The sequence below is a fragment of the Meles meles genome, chromosome 3 (genome assembly GCF_922984935.1).
Source record: "Meles meles chromosome 3, mMelMel3.1 paternal haplotype, whole genome shotgun sequence".
NCBI lineage: Eukaryota > Metazoa > Chordata > Mammalia > Carnivora > Mustelidae > Meles > Meles meles.
In genome coordinates, this window is record NC_060068.1 from 39,542,859 (window position 1) to 39,563,610 (window position 20,752).

The following is a 20,752-nucleotide window of genomic DNA, read 5'->3' on the forward strand; positions in this document are numbered from 1 at the left end:
AATACTTTGTTAATGATTTTGAGCCTATGTTATAAGTGATATTAATCTGCACTTTTCTTGTAATGTCTCTCTTATCAGGATAATACAGTCACATAAAATGTGGTAGAAAGTGTTATTAATGTTGTATTTTTTAGAACAGTTTGTGTATAATTGGCGTTTAGTCCTTAAAGGTTTGGTGGAATTTATCGTAAAAGCAACTGACCTTGGAGTTTGATTTTTGAGAAATATATATATATATTTAATTTCCTTGATATTCATGTATAAATTTGTTCTTGAGTGAGATTTGGTAATTTATATCTTTCAATGAACTGTCCATTTTACGTAGTTCTCAAATGTATTATCATAAAGTACTTTATATTATTTCCTAATTATTCACTTAATGCCTATAGGAGATAACAGTGCTATACTTTCTTTTTTCCCCTGACACCAGTAAGCTGTATTTTTCTTTATAAATCTTCCTAGAGTTTTACCAGATTCATTAATCTTAAAAAATATTTTTGTCTTATTTATCTTTTTCTTTGGTTTTAACTTTTTAGGGGGGGTACTTTTTTTCTTCTGCTTGCTTTGCAATTCCTTTGCTCCTCTCTTTCCAGTTTATTAAATAAGAAGCCAATATCATTATTCTCAGAACTTTCTTATCTTATAATGTAAGCATTTATTTTACAAATTTAAGTCTAAGTCTTGCCTTAGCTGTGTTCCATAAATATTGGTTTAGGTTTTCATATCCATTCAGTTCAAAATATCATCTAATATCCGTTGTACCAGACAAGGTTTCTTTGTACCAGAGGCTACATAGAAATGTGTTGCTCACTTTGTGATTACTTGAGAATTTTCCATACGTACTGTTATTTATATTCATGGTTCAGCTTTGTTGTAGTCAGATAGTGTGTTTTGTCTGATTTTAATTCCTTTACATTTGTTGAGGTTTAATCTTCAAGGTTATAGTCTCTCTTGTTCAATGTTTTTGTCCACTTGAAAATACATCATTGATTCTCATGTTGTTGTGTTGAATGTTTCTTAAGTATCAATTCATTGATTTTACTCTCTGGTAAGATTTCTTGCTTTTAAGCTCCTTTTTTTTCTGTTTATGTAGTCGCTACAATTTTCTTTTCATTATTCTTTTCATTTTCCATCATCTTTTCAACAGCTTGTAATTGGTTGTGTCTTTGTTTCTTAAATTTTCAATCTCCAGCTTTTATTACAGTGTTTAAATAAATTACATCTAAAGTAATTATTGATATGGTAGAACTGCTATGTCATAGTGATATGATAGCAAATATTGACATGTCTTCTTACTTTTTGTTTTTAATTTTCCCATCTGTTTCTGTTCTACTTTCCTTTTTTTGTGAGTTGCTGGTATTAACTGTTTTCACCTTTCCATATTATCTCCATAAATAGCTTATTGTTTCTACTTCTTTTTATTTCTTTAATGATTGTTCTACGGTTTCCAATATATGTCTTGAGAGTACAATGATCTACCTTCAAAGAATATTGTACTATTTCACATATTGTGTAAGAAACTAGAGTAAACTTCCATTTTCCACCATCTTTGTTTTCATTATTGCTGTTATATGTTTTATTTTTATACATATTGTAGTTCCTAAAATATATTGTTGTCATTTGGTTTGAACTTTGTCTTATAAAGAGGTGAAAAATAAGGAAAATATTGTTTATATTTTCTTATATTTTTACTACACCTGTTAATTTATTTTTTTGTGTAGTTATAAAGTTGTCTGTCACCATATTGTGTTTGAATAATTTTCTTAACATTTATTTTAGAGTTCTGGGTTGACCGTTGTTTCTTTCAGTATGATATGTCATTATTATGGTCTTCTGGCTTGCATACTTTCTGATGAGATGTCTGCTGGTATTGTTGTCTTTGTTTTTCTATATGTAATGTGTTCCTAGCCTGGACAGATTTAATAATGTCTATTCATCTTTGATTTTTCAGTTTTTTAAAGATATACCTGTATATGTTACTCCTCATTTCATCCTGCTTTGCATTCTCTGAGCTTCCCACATCTATGGTTTGTTGTTGTCTTTTGTTAATTTTGTGATGTTCTCACCCATCATCTTTTCAGGTGTTTCTACAATTTTGTTCTCTTTCTCTCTCCTAATATTGGGACACTAAGTACACTATACATTCGAGTATTTGCTAGTGGTCTTCAGTATTCGTTGTCTTCTTTCTGTCACTCTTTCAATATTTTTATTTCACTTTGGAGAATTTCTACCAAAATGTGCTCTAATTCATGATAAGTCCTAATATGTCCAGTCTGAAAAGAAACCTATAATTTTAAGTTTGATAGGATTTTTTAAAAAGTCTCTGTCGTTTTCTATTGATGTTCCTAACATATCCATTTTCCCATCAGAATTCCTGTCTGTTCATCCATGTTGTCCTTATTTTCACTAGCTTTGTAGACATGTTTATTATAGTTATTTTAATTATTTATTTTTTAATTAAAAAAATTTTTTTAGATTTTATTTATTTATTTGACAGACAGATCACAAGTAGGCAGAGAGGCAGGCAGAGAGAGAGGAAGGGAAGCAGGCTCCCTGCTGAGCAGAGAGCCCGATGCGGGGCTTGATCCCAGGACCCTGAGATCTTGACCTAGGCTGAAGGTAGAGGTTTAACCACTGAGCCACCCAGCCGCCTCTATTATAGTTATTTTAAAGCCATGTCAAATATTTTCAGCATATGGACCATCTCTAAGTCTGGTTTTGTAGACTGCTTTAGCTTTTGATGGCAAGTCCTTTTCTCATTTGTGTCTCTTGAAATCATTTTTTCATTAGATTTTAGATGTTTGGAAGAGTAGAAACTGAGGTATATAATATTCACCTTTATAAGTCTGTGTTCCTCTGCTTCTGTCAAACTTTTGGACATTGAAACAGTCTAGTTGTTAGTTCCTGTGACCCTGAACCCTAGGGACTACAGGGGGGCTCACTCTCAGCATTTTTCATTCTCCCCATATAGCAGTCAAACTGCCTGTCATAGGTGGGGAGTCTGGCCCAAGAGTTTTCAAACCCAAACTTATTCCTTGCTACCATTAACACTCTGCTTTGCACTTGTGTAACACGTCTGAAACAAAATACTTTTTACACTGCCAGTAGCAGCAGCTAACCTCTGTCTGCAACAGGAGTAAGGGAGATCTCCTGTTTTCTCTAGGAGACAGACAACTTTTGTTTCATCCCTTCTCCACTGAAAGCTTACCTATTTCTGGGATCACAGGGAAGGAAGTCTTCCTGCCCCATATATAAAGGAGGACAGCTTTTACTTTAAATGAAAGAAGGGTCATAGTCACTCATGCATTTCATGCCTGTTCCACAAGGGATCATCACCTCTAGGTTTCCTTTACTAAAGAAAACTTTCTCAGGTGTCTTTCCTTATATCCCCTTCTTCTCATGGACATATGCTGAAGGCTCATGAGAAAAATCTAGTAGGTAGCTGGAGATTGCTTCTGTTTCTGAGACTCTCAGGGATTTAACCTGTCATGCGAGCCCATATTCTGCCTTCATGAGTTTGTTGACATTTCAGGGTTTTTGGTTTTTTCTCCCCCTTACTACTACGGGTATTATTCTTCTATCTTGGGCTTTGCCAGTGCAAAAATAGTTTGTACATCCTGTCTTTCCTTGGAGGAATTTGTCACCCTTTCAAAGTCAATTCACCTCATTTCCTTGAGATTTTAGCCCATTGATAGACAAAAGAAAAAAAATCTAGTTCCATATAATTTCTTTGATTTTCTTATTATTGGGGTAGGAACAATGCTCTCTTGTGGTTTTCACATTCTAAACAGAAGCAAAACTCTGAATGGGTCTTTAAGCATAATCCTTAGTGAAAAAACGAGTACTATAATGAGATACATAACATAATGCCATTTAAGTAAATTAAAATATTTGCACATTATACAATTTGCATTTTGTAAAAGCATATTCAAATAAACAGAAGCACATTGAATATATTAAAATTGTTGCCTGGGGGTGAAGGGGAAGGAAAGTGGGATATAAGGCTATAAGCATAAGAATTAGAGAACTAATGAATGAACAGAAGAGAGGAAACGTTTACTAAGCAAGGTTGACATGGTGCAATAAGCTTAGGAGTTTGATAAACTCAACCCCCTCTATATAGGTTCCAGAACATATTAATAAAGGCAAAATGAATCAGTTAATATGGCATTAATGATCTTATTTGACTTGTGTTAAGAAATTGCAACTGTACAAGCATATCATCTTTGTACGAGAGACTATGTTGCCCAAATATGCTAGTTTTATCATTTTGATATTATTAAGTACCTTTTAAAATACAGAATTGCCCTGTTAAAATATTTTTATAGAATTTTTAGACTATATGTAGCTCATTGGAAAAGAAAGTATGATGTTTGATTAACATAATAGAACATAAGAATTATTCTATTTGGGGGACGTGAGTAAAACAAAACATTGAGAACATCTCTAAGGGAGGAATTACTGTATTTATTGATTTAGTGCTAAATTGCCATCCAGAAATATTTATTTATTTATTTAGTATTTTATTTATTTATTAGAGAGAGAGGTCACAAGTAGGCAGAGAGAGAGGGAGAAACAGGCTCCCCACTAAGCAGAGAGCCCGATGCGGGGCTCGATCCCAGGACCCTGAGATCATGACCTGAGCCGAAGGCAGAGGCTTAAACCACTGAGCCACCCAGGTGCCCCCAGAAATATTTATAGCTCTGTGGGTCCTTTTGCGATAAAGACAGTAGACCAAGTGATTTATCAAGACTGTGAACCATTTGGACTATCTTGGGTCAGCTATTTTGACAATTTTAAACCTCAGGTTTTTGTTGTTGTTGTTGTTGTTTGTTTGTTTTTGTTGTTTTTTGTTTTTGTTTTTGTTTTTTACTAGTCTCGTGAAATGGCTAGATTATAAGGTTGCTTCCAAATTTTATGCTAAGGAGGACCCAGAAGGAAAATGACTTGCTGGACAGTAGTTTGGTTAAGATACTAGGAAAATACAACCAAAGATAGGACACCTTGATAAAGGGAGGAAAAAAAGAAGAAACATTTGTAGGCTAAGATTCACTGAAATAGTTTAAAGAAACCAAACCCCTGGAATATTATCCAGAAAAAGGAACAACTTTCAGTGATGATCTCTATAGATTTAAGTCTTGAATAGCACTGAATAAAATCTTGGCTTTCCCATGCCTGGATACACACTTCTGTATGAATCTCGTTGGCTGTGAGATTGAGAAAACAGAGTTCTACCACCAACCCACTACCCGTATTTGTGACTAGGATTTAGATGCCCCTCTACCTTCTCTTGGGATTCTACTAAAACCAGAGGCTGAACTCTAAAGATTTGTATGTAGGTGGTTTATTTGGAAAGTGCTGTGAGACAAACCTAGAGAGCATGTCAGGGACCAATGTGAGGAGTTAACCCAAGAGCACATTATCTGATTGATCCCTGGACATGGCCCCTGAAGTTGGATCCCACCATCATCTTCTGAGGAGTAAACATAGTACTTCTTAAACTGTCCACAAAAGATCTCCAAAGAAAAGCACTCTCCACTCTTGCTTTACAGGGTTTCCCTGGGTGGGTGAGCAGGTAATTTCTCCTGTTTTACATGTTCATGCCACACTGTCTTTGCCACAGCCTTCCAGCAGGGCATTGGAAAAGTGCTGAGAGAAAGCAGAAATTACACAGTGCATGTTGGAGCCAGGGCCCTGGCAGCATAACGTAGGTCAAATCCTGCAGAAAACTCTTGAGGGAATCAGAGGGAGTAGGGCAGGTTACAAGGAGTCTGATACACCTCCTGGCCTCCTGAGGTTTTGGCAAAGCAGGTAGGCATCTGCCTTCACTCTCTCTGGAACAGGAGAGGCAGGCTGTCCTCCTGTGCGATGAGGGCAATTGACTTCTTATTTTCTCCTACTAGACTCAAGACTGCAATTTGGTCTCAAAACCATTGGCTGGGTTTCTGCCTACACTTCTCATATACTCAAGGATCTGTAGAGGGATGTAAGGACAGGGCGTTTTTCTAATATACTATATTTCTATTTCATGGAAAAACTAATATATTTTTAAGCATGGGGTTTAGACAGGGCACTGGTAGTTCTCAGAGGTAAGCAGTCTTTGAAATAAGAAATAATATTTTTGTTTCTGTACACTTGAGAGATCACTTTCCCCAGCTGTTTTCTTTGCTCTCTGTGTTCTGTTGGCAGAGTTTTTGGTGCCTTTCGATAGCCTTCCAGTGCTGGAGCTGGCTCATTCAGAGCTTGCTTTCCCTAAGTTCTAATAAACCTAAATCTGTATTACCCTCTTAGTAGAAACTCAGTGTGCTGGTTTTCAGGATTTTTAAAGATGTCTTGTTTCCGCCTCGCTCGCCTGGACAGTACAGAAGTAAAGTAAAGCCATGGCAATGAAAGTTTGGACAGTAGCATCAGTCACTGAAGGTATCTGTGACCTCCACGTGAAAGATAAATTGATGTAAGAAAGGCGAAGTATTGTGGTTTCCACAAAATAACTTTTGAAAATCAGTATTTTGTTTATTTTGATACATTTAGAAAAGCAAAGTCGAAAAGTCATTTAGAAAGGGTAATGGGAAGTAATCTTTGGCAAATGAAGGTTTAGGGACAAACTTCTAAGAGAAAACTACATCTGGCATCAATAAAAGAGATGTCAGTTGGTGAGTCTGAGGTGACTGGACATAAAATGGTAGGAAGAAAAGGTGGGAAAAGCCAGCTGAGAGGTTAGATTTGGATCATAGAACTCCTAGAAAAATGGGTGAATCTTCGTGAAACCTCACATTTTGAATAGTGGAAATTTTTTTTAAAAGTCCCTGCTTCTAACTCAGGATTTAAAATACTCAAAACTTGTCATTTAAAATATTAAAAATAGTAAATGCAATGTCCTTTGCGTGTGTTTTATGCCTCTCATGGGACTTACATCACCGTAAACGTTTCTTCTTTCTTTCATAATTATTTACACAGTGTGCTCTCAGCAGGAAATGAAATATCGTTTCATTACTTTCTGGTAGACCTTTGTAAAAAGATTATGCTATGAACTAATCAACAAAAGCTAGAACTGACATTTAAATAGCCATCCACCTCTCACCATTCTCTACTGTGAAATTCAAAGGCAGAAAAGATTCAGCCAGCACTTGCCTCCCACTGTCCTTGCCCCGTCTCGCAGGATACAAAAAAAAATCCAACTGGTTCAGCTGATCACACTATTAAATTGCATGTTCTATAGGTTCTTACCCAAGTACATGTCCAATATACCAGTGACCTTTGTTAACCCAAACTGTTCTTAGGTTGCTCCTTGGAAATCAGAGATTTATTTTCTTACAGAAGCAATGTTATCAATTAGAGTCTCAGATACACCCATCAGAGCAGTTTGGGTCTACATTTAGCATAACTAGTATATGAATTGCGCCAGTCATACTGCTGAGTTTTGAATGTTTTGAATTGGCTTTGGTGATGGAATGAGCAAAGACATAGAGCCAAGCAAGTGATTAAAAAAAAAAAAAAAAAGGAGTGAAGGAGATTGTCCCTATTAGGGGTTCAGGGTTCATCTGCAGAATTGTTGAAATAGGAATTTGAAATAGAGATGACTCTTCTCTCATTGGGCCTCCAGTTTCATGGGGAGTCTGCTTCTCCTTCTGACCTCCCCTCTCATGCGCTCTCTCACTCTGTCTCTCTGTCTCTCTCTCCCTCTCTCTCTCTCAAAATAAATAAATAAAAATCTTAAAAAAAAAAAAAAAAAGATGACTCTTCTCTCAAGACTTCCCAGTTTTGTGCCCACCCACAGCCTGGATTTTCCTCACTGGCAACTTCCAGGCTGCACGAGGCCCTCAGGTAGGTGTTAAGGAGGAAAGCATCTGATTCTATCTAATTGGTTTTGACTGCTGTATTACCTCTAATCCTCTCAAAGGGTTGAAAGGAATTCTTACTAATCTAAAGAGCTGGAACTGGCTGCATTTTAAGAGTGTAGCAAGAGATGGGGGGCCTGGGTGGCTCAGTCAGTTAAACGTCTGCCTTCAGCTCATAATTCCAGCATCCTGAGATGGAGCCCCACATCAGACTCCTTGCTGGCTCAGCAGGGGGGTATGCTTCTCCCTCTCCCTCTGCACTCTCTCACTCTCTCTCAAATAAATAAAACTTTAAAGCATACTTTTTAAAAAAGATTTTATTTATTTTTTTATTATTTAATAGACCGAGATCACAAGTAGGCAGAAAGACAGGCAGAGAGAGAGGGGGAAGCAGGGTCCCCGATGAGCAGAGAGCCTGATGCGGGGCTCTCCCAGAACCCTGAGATCATGACCTGAGCCGAAGGCAGAGGCTCAACCCACTGAGCCATCCAGGCGCCCTTCAAATAAATAAAATATTTTCTTTAAAAAAAGACTGTAGCAAGGGAAGAGCTAACATCCTAATCTCCTGTGGTGTGAAGGCAGAACATTACCTGGCTGTGCCAATCGCCGTGTGAGTCGGGCCCCTTGAGTTCTTCGTTGACATTGGTGTTCCTTCTTGCCTGGTGATCTTGCTGCTTCATAAACTCCTGCTTGCCCTGAGGGCAAAGTTCAAATGTCACTTCATCTGGCACACTGTCACAGTCTTCTGTGCTCTCAAAACATGTGGCTACGATTTAATTAAGCCAGAACTCTATGCCTAATAAGGGAGCATGGGGAGAAAGGACAGGGAAAGAAGAGGGGGAAAGGGAAGGAAGAAGAGAAAGGGGGAAGAAAAGGTAAAGAAAAAAGTTTTCTCCTCTGCTCTCTCTTGTTTTGACCTCGTGAGCTCTAGCTCACGCCCAGTGATATTAATAAGTGATGGTAACTTATAATGAATTTTGCCTTTCCAAAAACTAATGGTATTTAATACTTAGAAAGTGCAAATTGCTAAAATCTTCATCTTAACCGATACATGTTTTTGATTAATTAAAGAAAAAAAATAATTCCTAAAAGGAAATCCCCTCTGGGACCCAGCTGCCTTGATACATTGCATCCTACTTACCTGTTTTCTTTCTTTTTTTCCTGAATATTTGTATTTATTTATTTATTTATTTATTTATTTATTTATTTATTAGATACACAGAGATCACAAGTAGGCAGAGAGGCAGGCAAAGAGAGAGGAGGAAGCAGGCTCCCTGCTGAGCAGAGAGCAATGCTGGGCTCTATCCCAGGGTCTTGGGATCATGACCTGAGCTGAAGGCAGAGGCTTTAACCCACTCCGCCACCCAGGCGCACCCTATTTACCTGTTTTCTTACAGAGTCTCCCATGGTATTTGTGACTTGGGATATTTATGCAGGAAGTGGTTAAGACATAGTCTGGAGCACAAGTCTTTCAGAATTCCCATTCCCCTGCATTTCTCCAAATAGATAAGCAGATAAGTTGTGAGAATGAACATTTAGAATTGCATTTAATGACACAGAATCACATTTTTGACTGTTACAAAATTCATTTCTTTCCTCCTCCCTTCCATTTTCCCACATTTCCAAGGTAATGGCAGCTATATGTCAGATGTGAGATAGACCAGAAAAAGGTCACATTCAGGAGAGGTGTACAGGGAGCGTACACTGATTATAAACTGGGTCTTATTAAGTACACTGTGTGTGTGTGTGGTGTGTGTAAAATGAATTATTGTAAAAGTACATTGTTATTTGATTTGGACATTGACTTTACACTGTGTATGGGGTTTATGTAAATGAGAATGAACATTCCGGCTTACATAACACTGAAACAGCATTTCTTAAAGGAATTCCATCATACTTGCCCCCAATTGGAGCAATCACCGGTTCACAAATTATTGTAATTACTTGCTTATTCATCGTCTCCTGCAGTAGACCATGAACTTCTTTTTTTTTTTCCATTTTATTTATTTTTTCAGCGTAACAGTATTCATTCTTTTTGCACAACACCCAGTGCTCCATGCAAAACGTGCCCTCCCCATTACCCACCACCTGTTCCCCCAATCTCCCACCCCTGACCCTTCAAAACCCTCAGATTGTTTTTCAGAGTCCATAGTCTCTTATGGTTCGCCTCCCCTTCCAAAATTTTTTTTTTTAATAAACATATACTGTATTTTTATCCCCAGGGGTATAGGTCTGTGAATCGCCAGGTTTACACACTTCACAGCACTCACCATAGCACTTACCCTCCCCAATGTCCATAGCCCCCTCCCCCTCTCCCAATCCCACCTCCCCCCAGCAACCCCCAGTTTGTTTTGTGAGATTAAGAGTCATTTATGGTTTGTCTCCCTCCCAATCCCATCTTGTTTCATTTATTCTTCTCCTATCCCCCTACCCCCCCATGTTGCTTCTCCATGTCCTCATATCAGGGAGATCATATGATAGTTGTCTTTCTCCGATTGACTTATTTCACTAAGCATGATACGCTCTAGTTCCATCCACGTCATCGCAAATGGCATGATTTCATTTCTTTTGAGGGCTGCATAGTATTCCATTGTGTATATATACCACTTCTTCTTTATCCACTCATCTGTTGATTTACATCTAGGTTCTTTCCATAGTTTGGCTATTGTAGACATTGCTGCTATAAACATTCGGGTACACGTGCCCCTTCGGATCACTATGTTTGTATCTTTAGGGTAAATACCCAGTAGTGCAATTGCTGGGTCATAGGGTAGTTCTATTTTCAACATTTTGAGGAACCTCCATGCTGTTTTCCAGAGTGGTTGGACCAGCTTGCATTCCCACCAACAGTGGAGGAGGGTTCCCCTTTCTCCACATCCTCGCCAGCATCTGTCATTTCCTGACTTGTTAATTTTAGCCATTCTGACTGGTGTGAGGTGATATCTCATTGTGGTTTTGATTTGTATTTCCCTGATGCCGAGTGACGTGGAGCCCTTTTTCATGTGTCTGTTGGCCATCTGGATGTCTTCTTTGCAGAAATGTCTGTTCATGTCCTCTGCCCATTTCTTCATTGGATTGTTTGTTCTTTGGGTGTTGAGTTTGCTAAGTTCCTTATAGATTTTGGATACTAGCCCTTTATCTGATACGTCGTTTGCAAATATCTTCTCCCATTCTGTCAGTTGTCTTTTGGTTTTGTGAACTGTTTCCTTTGCTGTGCAAAAGCTTTTGATCTTGATGAAATCCCAATAGTTCATTTTTGCCCTTGCTTCCCTTGCCTTTGCCGTTGTTCCTAGGAAGATGTTGCTACGGCTGAGGTCGAAGAGGTTGCTGCCTGCATTCTCCTCAAGGATTTTGATGGATTCCTTTCTCACATTGAGGTCCTTCATCCATTTGGAGTCTATTTTCGTGTGTGGTGTAAGGAAGTGGTCCAATTTCATTTTTCTGCATGTGGCTGTCCAATTTTCCCAGCACCATTTATTGAAGAGGCTGTCTTTTTTCCATTGGACATTCTTTCCTGCTTTGTCGAAGATTAGTTGACCATAGAGTTGAGGGTCGATTTCTGGGCTCTCTATTCTGTTCCACTGATCTGTGTGTCTGTTTTTGTGCCAGTACCATGCTGTCTTGATGATGACAGCTTTGTAATAGAGCTTGAAGTCCGGAATTGTGATGCCCAACTTTGGCTTTGTTCTTCAATATTCCTTTGGCTATTCGAGGTCTTTTCTGGTTCCATATAAATTTTAGGATTATTTGTTCCATTTCTTTGAAAAAAATGGATGGTATTTTGATAGGGATTGCATTAAATGTGTAGATTGCTTTAGGTAGCATAGACATTTTCACAATATTTATTCTTCCAATCCAGGAGCATGGAACATTTTTCCATTTTTTTGTGTTTTCCTCAATTTCTTTCATGAGTACTTTATAATTTTCTGTGTATAGATTCTTAGTCTCTTTGGTTAGGTTTATTCCTAGGTATCTTATAGTTTTGGGTACAATTGTAAATGGGATTGACTCCTTAATTTCTCTTTCTTCAGTCTTGTTGTTGGTGTACAGAAATGCAACTGATTTCTGTGCATTGATTTTATATCCTGACACTTTACTGAATTCCTGTACAAGTTCTAGCAGTTTTGGAGTGGAGTCTTTTGGGTTTTCCACATATAGTATCATATCATCTGCGAAGAGTGATAGTTTGACTTCTTCTTTACCAATTTGGATGCCTTTAATTTCTTTTTGTTGTCTGATTGCTGAGGCTAGGACTTCTAGTACTATGTTGAATAGCAGTGGTGATAATGGACATCCCTGCCGTGTTCCTGACCTTAACGGAAAAGCTTTCAGTTTTTCTCCATTGAGAATGATATTTGCGGTGGGTTTTTCATAGATGGCTTTGATAATATTGAGGTATGTGCCCTCTATCCCCACACTTTGAAGAGTTTTGATGAGGAAGGGATGCTGTACTTTGTCAAATGCTTTTTCAGCATCTATTGAGAGTATCATATGGTTCTTGTTCTTTCTTTTATTAATGTGTTCTATCACATTGATTGATTTGTGGATGTTGAACCAACCCTGCAGCCCTGGAATAAATCCCACTTGATCGTGGTGAATGATCCTTTTAATGTACTGTTGAATCCTATTGGCTAGTATTTTGGCGAGAATTTTTGCGTCTGTGTTCATCAAGGATATTGGTCTGTAGTTCTCTTTTTTGGTGGGATCCTTGTCTGGTTTTGGGATCAAGGTGATGCTGGCCTCATAAAATGAATTTGGAAGTTTTCCTTCCATTTCTATTTTTTGGAACAGTTTCAGGAGAATAGGAATGAGTTCTTCTTTAAATGTTTGGTAGAATTCCCCTGGGAAACCATCTGGCCCTGGGCTTTTGTTTGTTTGGAGATTTTTGATGACTGTTTCAATCTCCTCACTGGTTATGGGCCTGTTCAGGTTTTCTATTTCTTCCTGGTTCAGTTGTGGTAGTTTATATGTCTCCAGGAATGCATCCATTTCTTCCAGATTGTCAAATTTGTTGGCGTAGAGTTGCTCATAGTATGTTCTTATAATTGTCTGTATTTCTTTGGTGTTAGTTGTGATCTCTCCTCTTTCATTCATGATTTTATTGATTTGGGTCCTTTCTCTTTTCTTTTTGATGAGTCTGGCCAGGGGTATATCAATCTTATTGATTCTTTCAAAGAACCAGCTCCTAGTTTCATTGATTTTTTCTATTGTTTTTTTGGTTTCTATGTCATTGATTTCTGCTCTGATCTTTATGATTTCTCTTCTCCTGCTGGGTTTAGGGTTTCTTTCTTGTTCTTTCTCCAGCTCCTTATGTGTAGGGTTAGGTTGTGTACTTGAGACCTTTCTTGTTTCTTGAGAAAGGCTTGTACCGCTATATATTTTCCTCTCAGGACTGCCTTTGCTGTGTCCCACAGATTTTGAACTGTTGTGTTTTCATTATCATTTGTTTCCATGAATTTTTTCAATTCTTCTTTAATTTCCTGGTTAACCCATTCATTCTTTAGAAGGATGCTGTTTAGTCTCCATGTATTTGGGTTCTTTCCAGCTTTGCTCTTGTGATTGAGTTCTAGCTTCAGAGCGTTGTGGTTTGAAAATATGCAGGGAATGATCCTAATCTTTTGATAGCAGTTGATACCAGTTGAGACCTGATTTGTGACCCAGGATGTGATCTATTCTGGAGAAGGTTCCATGTGCACTAGAGAAGAATGTGTATTCTGTTGCTTTGGGATGAAATGTTCTGAATATATCTGTGATGTCCATCTGGTCCAGTGTGTCATTTAAGGCCTTTATTTCCTTGTTGATCTTTGGCTTGGATGATCTGTCCATTTCGGTGAGGGGAGTGTTAAAGTCCCCTACTATTATTGTATTATTATTGATGTGTTTCTTTGATTTTGTTATTAATTGGTTGATATAGTTGGCTGCTCCCACGTTCGGGGCATAGATATTTAAAATTGTTAGATCTTCTTGTTGGACAGACCCTTTGAGTAGGATATAGTGTCCTTCCTCATCTCTTATTATAGTCTTTGGCTTGAAATCTAATTGATCTGATATAAGGATTGCCACCCCAGCTTTCTTCTGATGCCCATTAGCATGGTAAATTGTTTTCCACCCCCTCACTTTCAATCTGGAGGTGTCTTCGTGTCTAAAATGAGTTTCTTGTAGGCAACATACTGATGGGTTTTGTTTTTTTATCCATTCTGATACCCTGTGTCTTTTGATTGGGGCATTTAGCCCATTAACATTCAGGGTAACTATTGAGAGATATGAATTTAGTGCCATTATTAGCCTGTAAGGTGACTGTTACTGTATATTGTCTCTGTACCTTTCTGATCTACTACTTTTAGGCTCTCTCTTTGCTTAGAGGACCCCTTTGAATATTTCCTGTAGAGCTGGTTTGGTGTTTGCAAATTCTTTCAGTTTTTGTTTGTCCTGGAAGCTTTTTATCTCTCCTTCTATTTTCAATGATAGCCTAGCTGGATAGAGTATTCTTGGCTGCATGTTTTTCTCGTTTAGTACTCTGAATATATCATGCCAGGTCTTTCTGGCCTGCCAGGTCTCTGTGGATAAGTCTGCCGCCAATCTAATATTTTTACCATTGTATGTTACAGACTTCTTTTCTCGGGCTGCTTTCAGGATTTTCTCTTTGTCACTAAGACGGGTGACGGGGTGTGGACCTATTCTTGTTGACTTTGAGGGGGGTTCTCTGCATCTCCTGGATTTTGATGCTTGTTCCCTTTGCCATATTAGGGAAATTCTCTCCAATGATTCTCTCCAATAGACCTTCTGTTCCCCTCTCTGTTTCTTCTTCTTCTGGAATCCCAATTATTCTAATGTTGTTTCGTCTTATGGTGTCACTTATCTCTCGAATTCTCCCCTCATGGTCCAGTAGCTGTTTGTCCCTCTTTTGCTCGGCTTCCTTATTCTCTGTCATTTGGTCTTCTATATCACTAATTCTTTCTTCTGCCTCATTGATCCTAGCAGTGAGAGCCTCCATTTTTGATTGCACCTCATTAATAGCTTTTTTGATTTCAACTTGGTTAGATTTTAGTTCTTTAATTTCTCCAGAAAGGGCTTTAATATCTCCAGAGAGCGTTTCTCTAATATCTTCCATGCCTTTTTCGAGCCCGGCTAGAATGTTCAGAATCGTCAATCTGAACTCTTGATCTGACATATTACCAATGTCTGTGTTGATTAGGTCCCTAGCCTTTGGTACTGTCTCTTGTTCTTTTGTTTGTGGTGATTTTTTCCGCCTTGTCATTTTGTCCAGATAAGAGGATATGAAGGAGCAAATAAACTACTAAAAGGGTGGCACAGACCCCAGAAAAATGCAATGTAACCAAATCAGAAGAGACCCCTAATTGTGGGGGGGAGAAAGGGGATAAAAACAGGTTCTGGAAAAAAAAAAAGAAAAAAAAGGAAAAAAAGAAAAAAATTTAAAAAATAAAAAAATATAAAAAAGAAAGAAAAAATATATATATTTAGATGAACTAGTCAAAAAACGTTAAAAAAGAAAAGGGTAAAAGTTTTAAAAAATTTAGCAGAAGAAGAAAAAAAAGAAAAAAAAATTGAAAAAGAAAAAAAAAATTGAAGTAGCCGCAAGACTAAAGAATCATGGGGAGAAAGCCATGAGTTCCGTGCTTTGCTTTCTCCTCCTCTGGAATTGCTCTGCTGTCTTAGGAATTGAATTTGCTTTCTCCTTGATAGATGAACTTCGTCCTGGCTGGATATTTTGTTGATCTTCTGGGGGAGGGGCCTGTTGTAGTGACTCTCAAGTGTCTTTGCCCGAGGCGGGATTGCACCGCCCTTACCGGCGGCCGGACTAAGTAATCCGCTCGGGTTCGCTTTTGGGAGCTTCTGTTCCCTGAACGCTTTCCGTAGAGTTCCGGAGGACGGGAATGAAAATGGCGGCCTCCTAGTCTCCGGCCCGGAGGAGCCGAGAGCCTGGGGCCCCACTCCTCAGTGCGCCCCCAGAGGACAGCACCCAATCACTCCCGTATCCCCAGCCTCCAGCCGCGCTCCGAGCTCACCCGGCCCGCGACCAGTTCAAGGTAACCCCGAGCTGAGAGTTCAGTCCTCGGCTCTGTCTCTGCAGCCGGCTTCTCCGTTCTAATACCTGCGAGCTCTGCGACACTCTGACACCCCCGATCCTTCTGTGACCCTGCGGGGCCTGGGGCCACGCTGACCCCGCGTGGGCTTCACCCTGGTTTAGCCTCTGGAGCAATGTCCCTCAGTGGAACAGACTTTTAAAAGTCCTGATTTTGTGCTCCGTTCCTCCGCCGCTTGCCGGGAGCCGGCCCCTCCCCCCGCGGTCTATCTTCCCGTCGTTTTAGATTCACTTCTCCACCAGTCCTACCTTTCAGAAAGTGGTTGATTTTCTGTTTCTAGAGTTGCTGTTCTTCTTCTCTTCGCTCTCCCATTGGATTTGTAGGTGTTTGCAATGTTTAGATAAGCTATCGAGCTGATCTCTGCTACCTGATGTAGTCTCAGGCTGCTACTTCTCCGCCATCTTGACTCCTCCCTCCGACCATGAACTTCTAAAGGGCAAAAGTACCTTTTATCATCTTGGTACTTCCTAGTACTTAGCAAAGTTCTTAATATAAGACAGGTGTTCAATAAATATTGAGTGACTGAATGGAAATTGTCCAAATGTTCTGCCTTATGTGGAATCTTGTCATCCTTCTGAATCCACAGATCTTCTAATAGTTATTATTAAATTATTGATTCAGTTAAACAGACATTGCTGTGGGGCTCCTGGAAGAACCTCTTCTCTGTAGCTTCAAAGTCAGCAAGCAGTCGCTTGTAAAATTATTGTGATGGGATGTTTCTCTATACCTCTGAACCTCATTTTTATTTTTTTAATTTTTCTATAAAGATTTTATTTATTTATTTGACAGAGATCACAAGTAGGCAGAGAGGCAGGTTGGTGGGGGGTTGGGGAGCAGGCTCCCCGCTGAGCAAAAGAGCCCAATGCAGGACTCCATCCCAGGACCCTGAGATCATGGCCTGAGCCTAAGGCAGAGGCTTAACCCACTGAGCCACCCAGGCACCCTTGGACCTTTTTAATTTAACAGACATGTTCCTAAATGGATGATAGGTTGTGATTTTTGTGATACTTACCTAATCACTTTAAGGCATCCCGAAGAATTTCTAATATAGATATTCTTTATAAAAAGTGAAGAATCGTGTCTCCCAATCCATAGTCTGGTTTTGCATTTTATCTGTGTTGTTGGGTCCTATCAAGCTTTCTCCACTCTAGATATACTTCATTCCTCAATTACCACCTTCACTTAATATCTCTCTACTGTTCTCAAACATCTTAATTACAGATGCACATTAATGGAGCTTAGTAAAATCATTTTACTCTAGATTGTCCTTATTCTTTCCATCTAAATATATATGTTCGATGTGCAGAGATGGACCTCATTTTCCCTGCAGTTTGTACAGAGGTGTCTATCACCTGAGACATACAGTTCAGAAGATGACTTTTCCGCAGGACCCTTCCTTACCATCTTCCTGGCCTCAAGGTGGATAACCTTAGTCAATGTAGAGTACAGCCAAGGACAAAGAGTCTGCGGCCTGGAGGGAATGGATGACACACGGACTGGCAGGTGTTGGCCAGTATACACCATCAGCACCCAAGGGAACATGTGTGGGAGGGGTACAGTGGACTGGAGATGTATACAGTGTTTCTCAAAGTATGGTTGGCAACAAGTAGCATTCAGATCACCTCCAAATTTGTTAGAAATGCACATAATTTGGCCCACTCCAGACCTACACTATTAGTAACTCTGGGGATGGCATCCAGCAATTTGTGTTTTAACAAGCCCTCTAGGGGCTTCTGATGCCTGCAACAATTTGAGAACCACTTCTCTTCTGAGCCACTTCATTTCTTTTTATCCCCGCTATGCCTTGTTCCAGCCACTGCTTATGGCCATCTGCTCTGCATGGGCTCCAACAGATTTCCTACAGACGCAACCCGACCGTCCCTTGCCTCCTGCTGTGTACTGCACACCAGGCCTCCTGTCCTAGAGCCAAGCTTTGGATTCCCAAAGCACAAAAAGAATATGGGCTCCAGCTCAGTATCATACATAAGCAATGTATTATCCCCAGGAAATATGGGGAAATCCCACCTTCCCTAAGGACCTGTCTTCGACAAATGGGAGATAGGAACTGGGGAATATATTCTACTCATTTCCCCTCTTTGGATAGGCTGTCTTGAGGTGCACTTTGTATGGTTTCTTTTTTTTTTTTTTTTAATATATAATGTATCATTAGCCACAGGGGTACAGGTCTGTGAATCACCAGGTTTACACACTTCACAGCACTCACCATAGCACGTACCCTCCCCAATGTCCATAACCCCACCACCCTCTCCCAACCCCCCTCCCCCAGGCCCCCCCTCTGTTTTGTGACATTAAGAGTCTCTTATGGTTTGTCTCTCTCCTGATCCCATCTTGTTTCATTTATTCTTTTCCTACTCCCCAAACCCCCCATGTTCCATTTCTACTTCCTCATATCAGGGAGATCATATGATAGTTATCTTTCTCCAACTGACTTATTTCACTAAGCATAATACCCTCTAGTTCCATCCACGTTGTTGCAAATGGCAAGATTTCATTTCTTTTGATGGCTGCATATTATTCATATGCATGTATATATATATATATACATGGAGTTTACTTTTCTGCTTTGGCTCACTGTCTTCTCCATCAGATCTCTCAGGCATTGCATTTCCTAAAACACTAGAAGCCTTTACCTCAGGCTCAAATTTCTGGGGGAACCAGGCTAAAACCAAAGATGCCCAGTACCTGAACTGTCATTCATTGCAACTTCATTTTTGGGACTCTGATGTATACTTTTCATATAGGAGAAATAGGCAGAGTTAATGTTACTATGATAAAATATTGCAGTAGGACTTTTGCAACATTTGACATATTAAATGACAAAGAAAATGCAGGACAACATGCTAAGATACTGAAGGTAAACATTTAATTTTCTATTTGTTAGACGGTTCTAGGAAATAATCCGATTTTAACACACCATTTTCTCCTTTTGCTCAGCATCGTCACAAAACTGGACAGAGTTCTGAGTTCTTCAGTAGAATCCTAAATTTTCATTTATCTTTCTGTAATAAAGAGTATATTCCATCAGCCCCGGTTTATCCTTACTTTGAAATGACCTGATAGTTAGGCTGTTCTTCTGGATTTCTTGTGATAGGGGTTATTCACTTTGCCAATCAGGTAATGAAGGAGAGTATACATTGCTATTTTTTCTTGGGACTCAGGGGACCTTAATGGTAATAGAGTTCTAATGTGATGAAATCCTTCCCAAAGGGTAGCACTGCACATATAAAGACATGATAATAATTTTGGTGATCTACCCAGGGGAGATAAATTCTCAGTAATTCCTGTGTTGTCTGAAAAAGTCATGATACTACCTATTGTACCTAAATCACTGCCAGGGAAATCATCCTGCTGTGGGAAATATATTTCTGAGGTCATCCCATCTTTGTGATTTGGAAGATGGTTTCAAAAAGCCTCAAAAGTGAGATCTCCCTTAAGCTGTTCACTACCAGGACTTACTATTTCCCACTAGGGATCCCTTCCTCCAGTCACCCCTCCTCCCCCATCTGTATTGAGTTATAATGGACAAAGATATTTTATAGAATTAAGGGGTAGAGCATTTGGATTTGATTTGATACACTTAAATGTTGCAAAATGATTACCACCATGAGGTTAACTAACACCTCTATCAGGTCACATAATTGCTATCTATTTTTGGGGTGAGAACATTGAAAAAGTACTCTCTTACCAACTTTCAAGTTTGTAATACAGTATTAATAACTATCATCACCATGTTGTACATTAGATCCCCAGAACTGACTCATCTTACAGCTTGAAGTTTGTTTGCTTTCCTCAACGCCTTCCCATTTTCCCCACCCTGCAACTTCCAGTAACCACAGTTTTAGGCTCTATTTTGTAAAGTATGGCTTTTTTAGAAGGCACAGATTTCCTCCTTTTTCATTGCTGAGTAATAATCCATTGTGTATATCACCTTTTTTTTTTTTTTTTTTTTTTTTTTAGGACACAAAGTTTGCTTTAAATATTTTTTCGGGGAAAGGACACTACACTTCTACTCAAGAGAAACAATTTTACAGTCTTGAGGTCTTTTATTTTCTTTATATTTATCATGCTATGAATTCATAGGGAATGGGTTCCAGCAGTTCGGGCTCCTTTCCATTGGTTCTCACAAAATGTGATTCTCTGGGTGGAGCGGGCTGACGCTTCAGTTGAACCCAAGTATCTTTCCCTTTCGCTTCCTTCTTTTTCTGATCATTTTCCTTTACATGCTTCAGGAAGCTATCTCGGCTCTTTGAATGTTTAATATGCTCAATGCATACATTAATTCTCTTGGCAAGAATCTTGCCCTTGACTTGTTTGTTTACAACAATGCCTACAGCATGCTGAGTAACACTGTAGACTCTTCCGTTTTGCCATGGTAACATTAGTAGGGCATTCCCTTTTGAACGACGCCCATTCCCTTGATGTCCACAATATCACCTTTCTTGTAGATTCACATGTACGTGGCCAAAGGAACAACTCCATGTTTTCTGAAAGGCCTAGAGAACATGTAACGGGTACCCCTCCTCTTTCCCTTTGTGTCGGTCATTTTGGCAAATTACTGGAAGATGGCTGTTCCGGCCCATGTATATCACTTTTTATACATTCATCCGTTGAGAAATGTTTAGGTGGGTTCCATACCTTAGCTATTGTGAATACTGCTGCAATGAACATGGGAGTACAGATATATTTTGAAGATCCTGTCTTCATTTCCTCTGGATGCATACTTAGAAGTGGGATTGCTGAATCATATGGTAGTTGCCTTTTTAGTTTTTTGAGGGACCTCCACACTGT

At 39.2% G+C, this 20,752-nt stretch overlaps 1 pseudogene; it reads right to left on the reverse strand.

Annotated features, from left to right (window-relative positions):
- Positions 1-19,893: 19,893 nt before the first annotated feature.
- Positions 19,894-20,531, reverse strand: LOC123938897 (annotated as a pseudogene).
- Between the last annotated feature and the right edge of the window lie 221 nt (positions 20,532-20,752).